Source organism: Meles meles, chromosome 6 (genome assembly GCF_922984935.1).
Source record: "Meles meles chromosome 6, mMelMel3.1 paternal haplotype, whole genome shotgun sequence".
In the NCBI taxonomy this organism is placed as follows: domain Eukaryota; kingdom Metazoa; phylum Chordata; class Mammalia; order Carnivora; family Mustelidae; genus Meles; species Meles meles.
Window position 1 is genome coordinate 23,867,878 of NC_060071.1, and position 10,487 is coordinate 23,878,364.

At 37.7% G+C, this 10,487-nt stretch overlaps 1 pseudogene; it reads right to left on the bottom strand.

The window, feature by feature from the left end:
* Window positions 1–8,138: 8,138 nt before the first annotated feature.
* Window positions 8,139–9,375, bottom strand: LOC123943503 (annotated as a pseudogene).
* Window positions 9,376–10,487: the final 1,112 nt, after the last annotated feature.

Below are 10,487 nucleotides of genomic sequence, written 5' to 3' on the forward strand. Positions count from 1 at the left end.
CTCCAAACTACTCCAAAAAAATAGGATTCCTTATTTCCTTTATTCTTATTTGGAAGTTGACATATTTTTAAATTATATTAATTTTTTATTATATATTTTTAACATAATGATAGAAAATATTAGGACCACAGAAAAGGTAAGGGGGAGGCAGGGAATAATTTGAACAAGATAACACTCAGCTATGTCCAGTTTTTTTTTTTTTCAATAATCAATTTTTATTAAGTATTTTAAAAATTAAATTAAAAAAGTAAAAATGGTGACTTTATTTCAACATATTTCATTTTGACTACATATATATTTTTATTTTTTCAGTGTTCCAATATTCGCTGTCTTTATATATGTGTGTGTATGTGTATATATATATATATTTTTTTTTTAAGGAGGGATGTGTGCTAACATAATTGAAATAATCAAAAATTAGGAAACAAAAAGTCTCCTTCAGCCTTCTGAGTTGTGTGGCTACAAACGATTCAGTTTGGTTTCTTTCTATTCAGATATCTGCTTAAGAAATACCACCATTGTATTCTTCTATATGTGTTTAATTTATATGTGTATGTGTATTACATAGATCGTGTTATTAAATTTAGTCTGCATGTATTTGTTCAGTACGTAATATATGCCAAGTATGAACTTTTAAGAAATAATTTTTGAAGGTCACAAATTTCTGAAAAATGGGAACTAATGAAATAAAGGAAAACTTCCTTTGAAATAATATGGAATTTTTTTTCAACGATTCAATTTTTCTGAATCAAACATTTTTTAAACAGACTTTTTTTTATCACGGTATTATGTTGTCCTTATTATTTAAAACTCACGCTTTTGGAGCATCACCAATGGAATGAAGTTAAGTAGTAATTTTGAAGTACTTTTTTCTCAGACCAATGTTGACTATCTTGAAAACTAAAAATTGTTAAAAAAAAAACTATAGTTATTAAAAATTATTATATTATAAGATAAAGTATCTCCAGAGATCCCGCGCCTACTAAGCCCTTCCCTCGCCAGCCTTTCTGCGCAAGCCCCCCCAGAGTAAGTGACCCAAGGCCACCAGCGTGGCTCCGCCCCCATCACGCGCTGCTGGAAGGCGACTTAGCTGAAGGAGGCCTGCAGGAATCAATCTGCCTGCTTCTATGCTTTTCCCCTGATGGTTTTCCTTTCTGCCGCCACGGGAAACGTACCAGTTTCATATTTGAGTTTTTAGGTTCTTTGTTTAGGATTTAGGTTTTTAAAACATGAATTTGCAGCAGCTGTAGTCTTAGAAATGTATCCTATATAATACACACTTTAATCTAATTTTCCCCATTTATATTTTACTTTCTTCCTTTAGTTCTGGCTTTACAAATGTGTCCTGAAGAGAGCTTTGGATTTTATAGAGAACAATATAAAACTATTTTTGCATTAATTCTATGGCTACAGAAATCATATGTGAGCAAATTTGCTTATGTGCCTTCCTTTCAAAACAATTATTTTGTGTTGTTTTTAACATGTTTGAGGTATTTTTCAGGAAGTGATGGTAATGTTAATTTTGTTTTTATTTTCATGAGACTCCTACTATTAAAAATACTCAGAGTTTTCTTTTAATTTCATCACTCTATTACTTTTCTCTGAGGTCTATCTGCTCAGAGGGCAGAGACAAGGGCTTCTTAAGCAAATTTGCCACAGTTGCACTTACTTTATCTTAAAAGATCATGTGTGTTTTGTATATCAGAATATAGTTGTTTATTTCAGTTTTGTGCATGCAGGAAATCAAGCGTGGTGGTGTTATTTTATTATTGTTGTTTAATAATCTCTATACGGTAACATGAGACTTAATTTTATGGCCCCAAGATCAAAAGTTGCATACTCTAGACTGAGCCAGACAGACACCCTGGAAATCAAGTTTTGTTGTTGTTGTTGTTTTTATAAAATGTTCCCTCTCTTCCTTTTGTATCTCCCCTTTCCAAGGGACACAAAGCATATTATCACATTATTTTTAGACTAATATACTTGTGTTTTGAACAATGTGATACAGCTTTTCTCTTTGTAATTCTCAACTTCAGTGAATGTGAAGCTGTCTTAGAATTTTCTGCCCCTTTAACAGTCACCAAAGGTACTTTCTCTCATGTGATTAGAATTCTTATATCTCTAATTTCTCACTGCTTACTAACTACTTGTGTATATGTCCTGTCAAGTTCACCACCTCCTCTCTCTGTTAGAGATGCTTAGAAAATTTTTAACTTAATATCAGAAATACTTTGGGGGCACCTGGGTGGCACACCCAGTTAATTGGCCAACTCTTGGTTTCAGCTCATGTTGTGATCTCAAGGTTGTAAATTCAAGCCCCATGTGAGGCTCTGTACTCAGTATGAAGGGTGTTTGAGTTTTTTTTCTCCTTCTCCCTCTGCTCCTCCCACTCACGCTCTCTGTCTTCTTCTCAAATAAATAAATGAATCTTATTTTAAAGATTTTATTTATTTTTTTGACAGAGACAGAGAGAGATCACAAGTAGGCAGAGAGGCAGGCAGACAGATAGGAGGAAGCAGGCTACCTGCTGAGCAGAGAGCTGATGTAAGGCTCAATCCCAGGATCCTGAGATCATGACCTGAGCCAAAGGGAGAGGTTTGTTTAACCCACTGAGCCATCCAGATGCCCCAAATAAATGAATCTTTAAAAAAAGAAACATTTTTTCATATCAATAAAGCAATTACCATTTCAATTTTAATATTGTGTAATTATAAATATAATGTTTGGATATTTTATTTTTTCCAGTGGTTCTGCTTGACTGCTGTATCACTTTGGCAAAGGCAATTGTCTTCCTACTTGAGTGTGTATCAGCATAATCTGAAAGCTTATTAAGACACAGAGTGGGAGCACCTGGGGGCTCAGTCATTAAGCATCTGTCTTTGGCTCAGGTCATGATCTCATGGTTCTGGGATCAAGCCCTGCATAGGCTCCCTGCTCAGCAGGAAGCCTGCTTTTCCCTCTCCCACTCCCCTTGCTTGTGTCCCCTCTCTCACTGTGTGTCTCTCTGTCAAATACATAAGTAAAATCTAAAAAAAAAAAAAAAAAGACATAGAGTGAAACCCTCCACCCAGGTTTCTAATCCACTAGGTCTGGTTTGGGTTCTGAGAATTTGTTTCTAACAAGTACCAGGGTTGATCTGAGAACCACACTCTGAGAGAATAGCGCAACCAGTGACTGAGACTGGGGTTCACTAACAAGGACAGAGAAAATCACTGAAACGTACTAAGTCTGGGAGTACAGAACTAAAGCTTAATTTAATATGTAAATGAGTGCTTTACATACTCAGACTCCATGAAGGCAGAAGTGGGAGGGGGTTAATCATAAACTCAACTCTGGAGGGAAAGCACTTGTTCAAGATCCTACAGCAGTTTAGTTAAAATTAGGATTCTATGTAGATATGTCTCCCTGACAAGTACAACCTTAAGCAGGATGCTTAATGTTTGTTACTCTGAGGTTTGTGAACAAGCACAACTGGCATCAGTTGGAGTCTTGTTAGAAATGCAAATCTCAGCTCTCACCCCAGACCTACTGAATTAGAATCCATATGGTCTCCAGTGATTCCAAAGCTCCTTATAGTTTGAAAAGCACTGGGCTAGGCTCTCCTCCAAATCTCAAATCCCTGAAGAAGAGCTCAGCTCAGAGAGCATTTGGATAGCTAATGCTTTGGGGTGATGTAAGTCAGTTGCTGTTTAAGATTTGTTTGGGAGAGTTACCCAGGTGTGGCGCCCTTCCAAGTAGGAATTTAATGAGCATTCCCTAGAAATACACTATCAATCTTAACATCTCAGAACAGCTTCAAACTGACAGAACAGAGATTATCCACAAATTGCCTGGTGGGGACACTCACAAATTCTGTAATTAGCATAGATCCAAAGACAGTTAACGTATTCCAACTGTAATACTCTTCTGAAAGGATTGCCTTAGTGCAAGTCAATGGAACTGAAGCTGCAGGTTCAACTTGGAGTGGAGATTTCTGACGCAGCTCAGTTTAAGAAGATTGATATTAGCAGGTAAAAAGAGTTTACCCTGAGGCTTATTTGGGGGAATTAATAGGGAAACAGGTGCATGCTTTTATGCACTTGAAAAACAATGCTCCTGGAGGAGTTGTAGCCACTTCCGGAACATATTGCTGCAGGGTTAGCTGGGAATCAAGTCTATTTGCACTCAAGAATAAGTCCTTCTTCTATTAGTCTAAGAAGATCCCAACTAATTTTCCAGGTAAGGGAGTGGAAGTAACAGTGATATAGAATCTTAAGGGAAAATCCCTGGGTTTCTCATAACCATTGGGCATCCTTTCTCAATCTTTTGTTTTTTTTTTTGCAGGGTGGGGAGGGGTAGTTACAGCATTTATTGAAGATCTTCATATACTATTAAACAGGGAAAAAATGGAAATAAATACAAAGCAAGAATTTTCAGCAAAACTTCTCTGATATTTCTTATTTTAAAGACTGAACAATTTTCAAGCCTACTGAGGACACATTTGTTAAAGCATTAACAACCGTGATACAGGAAGGGAAATTTTTCCCCCATAAAAAGATTTATCACCTTCTTTCTCCATCCCTTCCCAATTTTTTTTTTTTAAGATTTTATTTATTTATTTGTCAAAGAGACAGAACACAAGCAGGGGAGCAGCAAGCAGAGGAATAAGCAGGCTCCCCGCAGAGCAGGGGACCTAATGTGGGGACCCTATCTATCCCAGGACCCTGGGAATATGACCTGAAGGCAGATGCTTAACCAACTGAGCCATCCAGGCCTCCCTATCCCTTCCCAATCTTGATGTCCTCTTCCAGTGGAGATGGATCTGTCATGTGATCTTTATAGTTTTATCCCTTGAGATTACATACTTAAGTTACAGAGTTTATAGAGTTTACTTGCTCTTAACTGCATATTTTTTGTTTTTTCCCCCACTTACAATAGGCATACCTCATTTTAATGTGCTTCACAGACATTGCATTTTTTAGGTTCATTTCTTTTAGTAATCTCTACATCCAACATGGGGGAACTGGAACTCACAACCCCAAGATCAAGAGTTTCATGCTCTTCCCCCTGAGCCATCCAGGAGCCCCAAACATTGCATATTTTACAATATGAAGATTTGTGACAACCTGCATCAAGCAACTGTACCCGTGCCATTTTTCCAACAGCACTTGCTTACTCCATGTCTCTGCATCACATCCATAAAATTCAAAACTTTATATTTGTTATGATGATCTATGACAGTGATTATGACTCACCAAAAGCTAAGATGATGGTTAGCATTTTTTAGCAATATTTTTAAATTAACGTATGTACTTTTTTTTAGACATAATGCTACTGCATGGTTAAACTACAGTATGGTGTAAACATAACTTTTATATGTACTGGAAAACCAAAAAATTCATTTGACTCACTTAATTGTGATAATTACTTTGTTGCAATAGTCTGGAACTGATCCCACAATATTTCCAAAATAAGGCTATTATGTTTTCAATATTTATCTATGTTGAATGTAGCACCAATTGTTCATTTTCATCTCTAGACAGTATTCTTTCATTATCAATATCTATTACCAATATAGATCTAGTATCAATAATTATGCATATCTATGTATATTAGATGTATATATGTATATTATATTAAATATATCTGTATATGTATGAATAATACCATTTTATATGATATATAAATAAATACCTTCTATACCTGATGATTGTTTGGGTCCAATATAGTGTACAATTATCACCAACACTGCTGCCATGAACTTCTAAGTGTGTGCATCCTTAGACCCTTATACGTAAAAGCAAGACTAGATGAGACCCAACCATTACACTCTGCAATGTGAAAACTGATAAATGACTATTGTCTGTAGATCTGTTCCTGTCTAGAAGAAGGCTTGGGTGCAGATTGAGGGAGAGACCTGTGGTTTACCTGTAGTTATTTTCTCACTATTTAAATTCAAATTTCATTAACTAGTTCTAATTCTTCATTGGACTGTGAATACAGTAAGGGCAAAATCCACATGATTATTTTCTTTGTTGACTTAAATAGAATTGTGTATGAAGGCTTGTGCTGAAGTTATTCAGAGTTGAGGCAGGAAAAGCTAAAATTTCAGCTTTTTTTTTTTGCCTATCCACTTAGTGCATGGTACATGCGTTATTAAGTTTATAAAAGGCTCCTGGGAGAAAGGATATTTTCAGTGTTTTATATCAATCACAGGTAAAGCATCTATATATACCTACTGATTATGTAATTATTTGATTCTCAAAATTAGGATTACAGGGCTTTCTTATGCACTCCCCACTCTCTGCCGCCTCAATAGTCACCTTTCACTGCTATCGTTTCTGCCAGTGTTCTAGTCCATGAAGTTTTCAATATTGTCCTCTTGGAGTCTTCCTTTGTGTATTAACTTTCCCACATTATTTAGGAGGAGGGCTGAGAGAGGGAGGGGGCTGGAAACTGCAATCCAGGTGAAAGTTAAGGTGGCTTAAAACATGACAAACCAAATGTTTATAATTAGTCTAGGTGAAGGGTGAATTCTTTTTGATATTCTTGTAATTTCTATGTATGTAAGTTTGCTTCAAAGTAAAGTTAAAAATAGCATGGATATACCAGTTTCTTTAAAATTAAATAAATAAATAAACAAACAGGTGATGTCTGGATGGCTCAGTTGGTTAACCATCTGCCTTCAGCTTGGGTCATGGTCCCAGGCTCCTGGGATCTGAATTCCCCTTCCGGCTTCTTGTTTGGTGGGAAGCCTGCTTCTTCCTCTGTCTGCTGCTCCCTCTTCTTGTGCTCTCTCGCTCTCTCTCCCCCACTCTCTCTCTCCCTCTGACAAATAAATAAAATCTTTAAAAAAAGGGGGGTGCCTGAGTGGCTCAGTGGGTTAAAGCCTCTGCTTTCAGCTCAGGTCATGATCCCAGAATCCTGGGATCAAGCCCCACATGGGGTTCTCTGCTCAGCAGGGAGCCTGCTTGCTCCTCTTTCTCTCTCTGCCTGCCTCTCTGCCTACTTGTGATCTGTCAAATAAATAAATAAATAAAATCTTTAATTAAAGGAAAAAAAGAGGGGCACCTGGGTGGCTCAGTGGGTTAAGCCTCTGCCTTTGGCTCGGGTCATGATCTCAGGGTTCTGGGATCGAGCCCCACATCGGGCTCTCTGCTCAGCAGGGAGCCTGCTTCCCCTTCTCTCTCTCTGCCTGCCTCTCTGCCTGCTTGTGATCTCTGTCTATCATATAAATAATTAAAATCTTTAAAAAGGAAAAAAGAGGGGTGCCTGGGTGGCTCAGTGGGTTAAAGCCTCTGCCTTCGGCTCAGGTCATGATCTCAGGGTCCTGGGATCGAGCCCCGCATCGGGCTCTCTGCTCTGCAGGGAGCCTGCTTCCTCCTCTCTCTCTGCCTGCCTCTCTGCCTGCTTGTGATTTCTGTCAAATAAATAAAATATTTTTAAAAAAAAAAGGAAAAAAGAAAAAAGAAAAGAAGACACTGGGTGGCTCTGTCAGGTAAAACTTTAAAAAAATTATATATGTACTTACTTATATACATATGTATATATGTATTTACTTATATATAACACAGGTGACTCTTATGTCTTGAGGTGACAACATGGTGAAGGAGGAGAGTTCCAAGTAGAGTGTCTGTATAATTTGTCATCCAAAATAGCACACTTCTGAGAGAAAGAAGGGGTAATTCATTAGTATACCAGAACAGGGGTTGTAAAATGAATCTTCACCAGGAAAATGGGGATATATGGTCATCAGGCATGGAAGGCAGACTTTACATGGTATGTCATTTTGTACATTTTAATCTTTCAACATGTGACTGTATTAGACACTCAAATTCATAAATTAAAAAAAGGCATAGAGAAAAAGTGTTTAGAATATAAGGTATCAGTGCTACTAATATTGCTTTTATGTCCTTTCAGATAAAGATATATAGATATAGCTATGTACATAACTATATGTGTATAATTATACGTAGTTGTATATAAATACGATAGTCCCCAATTTTCAATAGTTTGATTTATGATTTTTCAGCTTTACAATGGCATAAATATAGTACTTATTTAGTAGAAATCATACTCAAAAATTTGTATAGTATAGTTTCCATCTTGTGTTTTTTTTCCTGGAATAGTTTTTCTTCAATTCTGAAGGACTTAGCTCCTTAAATGGACATTGGTGGAGGTGGTGGGGTAGCACCTATGAATCTAAATTAGAATGGGGATGTTCAATCCTTCCGTGCTTCACCAGAGCAATTCCTGACCACCTGGCTATGAATGGCACAGCTCACACAGTAATGGACTTTCACACACAGCTTGGGAAGCACATAGACATTGAAGACACTCGCTTTGGAAATGTTCCTGATGGCAGTGGCCTCTACTATGTTCCCAATAATGCACTTCTCAATGTCCCTGTCCTCCTTGGGCTTGCAATGGTTTGTTGCCAATGGTATGGAGAATGGGCTGTAAGTGGCCCTTTTTGGCATGATCATGATTCCTTCTTTCCTTGGGTGTCTTGGTATCAAGAACCTGAGAACATTACTTTAAATTTTAATTTTTGATCTTTTCTCAGTCTAGTAATACGAGGCATGATACTCTCTCATAATGCAGGATGGTGGCTGGGAGTCACAGCTACCAGTTAGCCATGCAGTCTGGACCCATGCAACCATTCTGTTTTTCACTTTCTCTATAGTACTTAACACATTACATGGGATATTCAACACTTTGTGAAATAGTTTTTGCATTAGGTGATTTTGCCCAATTGTAGACTAATGCAAGTGTTCTGAGCATGTTTAAGGTAAGCTTGGTTAAGCTATGATGTTGGTAGATTAGGGGTCTTAAAGATCACAGTATTTTCAACTCAGCTTTATCAGGACATAACCCCAATGTAAGTTGAGGAAGATTTGTGTATAGATATATAGACATATAAAACTGTGTGTATGCATGTATTTTTTCCATGTATTTATAATGATACTTTCAATCCCAATCTAGTTGCACAGGTTTTGGTTTGCCTTCCTGCATTCCCTATTTACATACTGAGAAACCTCTTTTCCAGAGTCATCTTCCCTGTTTTAGCTTCTCTCCTCCTCTCTTTTCCCCCTCCCTTCTCATCTCCTGTTCTTCTTCCTTCCCTTTGGTTGACACACCAGAGGAGCACAATACAGGCATCATAGATTTAATATCAAACTTTTAAAAAATGTCAGAAAATGAAAGCAGTTTTCTGGAAAGTGAAAGGCGCTTGGTCTAGGGGAATGAGGAATATTTGCAAACACCCTCGCTCAGGGAAGCTGCAGAAATCCTGTCACGTGGTTGTCCCTTCATGAGGGTGGCAACTTTAGTGCTTGAGCTTTGTGTTACAGAATAATCCCAGAGCCCTATGCCAAGGCCCTGACAACCTTCCATGGAGCTGCCACACAGTTTTCTATAAAAGGCATATATGCATTTTTTTCCAAGCTGGGTCCAACATTTCTTTTCCTGTGGAAGAGTGAAAATGAGCTCAGGGTCCATGTGATAAATTTTTATGTCAGCAACCAGTCTCTGCAACAGGAGAAAAACACATATTTTTCAAGTAAAATGATTAAAGGAGGTAATAAATTATATTGTTATATTGTTTTATTTAAGAAGGCAAAATATAGGGCGCCTGGGTGGCTCAGTGGGTTAAGCCGCTGCCTTCGGCTCAGGTCATGATCTCAGGGTCCTGGGATCGAGTCCCGCATCGGGCTCTCTGCTCAGCAGGGAGCCTGCTTCCCTCTCTCTCTCTCTGCCTGCCTCTCTATCTACTTGTGATCTCTCTCTGTCAAATAAATAAATAAAATCTTTAAAAAAAAAAAAAAAAAAAAAAAGAAGGCAAAATATATTTTATAAATAGATATTTTTCTTCATTCTCCCTATGTCCTTAGTTTAAATTCTCAGAAGACAGAACACCACTTCCAGAAATTTCTGAGTCGTTGTCCTATTCATTTACACATTATCAGAAATGAATTTTTGTCAAGATTTTATTTATTTGAGAGAGACAGAGCATGAGCACAGCATGAGGGAGGGGTAAAGGGAGAGGGAGGAGACTCCACTGAGCAGGGAGCTGCAAGGACATAGGGCTCCATCCCGGGACCCCAAGAGCATGACCTGTGCAGAAGGCAGCCACTTTACTGACTGAGCCACACAGGCACTGAAGAAATAAAATATTTTTTAAAAGATTTATTTATTTTGAGAAAGAAGAGAGATCACAAGCAGGAGGACAGAAGGAGAAGGAGAAAGAATCCTAAGCAGACTCTATGCTGATTGTGGAGCCTGACACAGAGCTCGATGTCATGAACCTGAGATTAGGACCTGAGCTGAAACCAAGAATTGAACACCAAACCAATTGTGCCACCCAGGTGCTCCAGAAATAATGTGTGTTTTTTTGTTTTGTTTTTTGTTTTTGTTTTTTGTTTTTTAAGTATTCATTTAAATTCCAGTTAACACAGTATGATATTAGTTTTAGGTGTACAGCAGAGTGATTAAATGTTTCCACATAA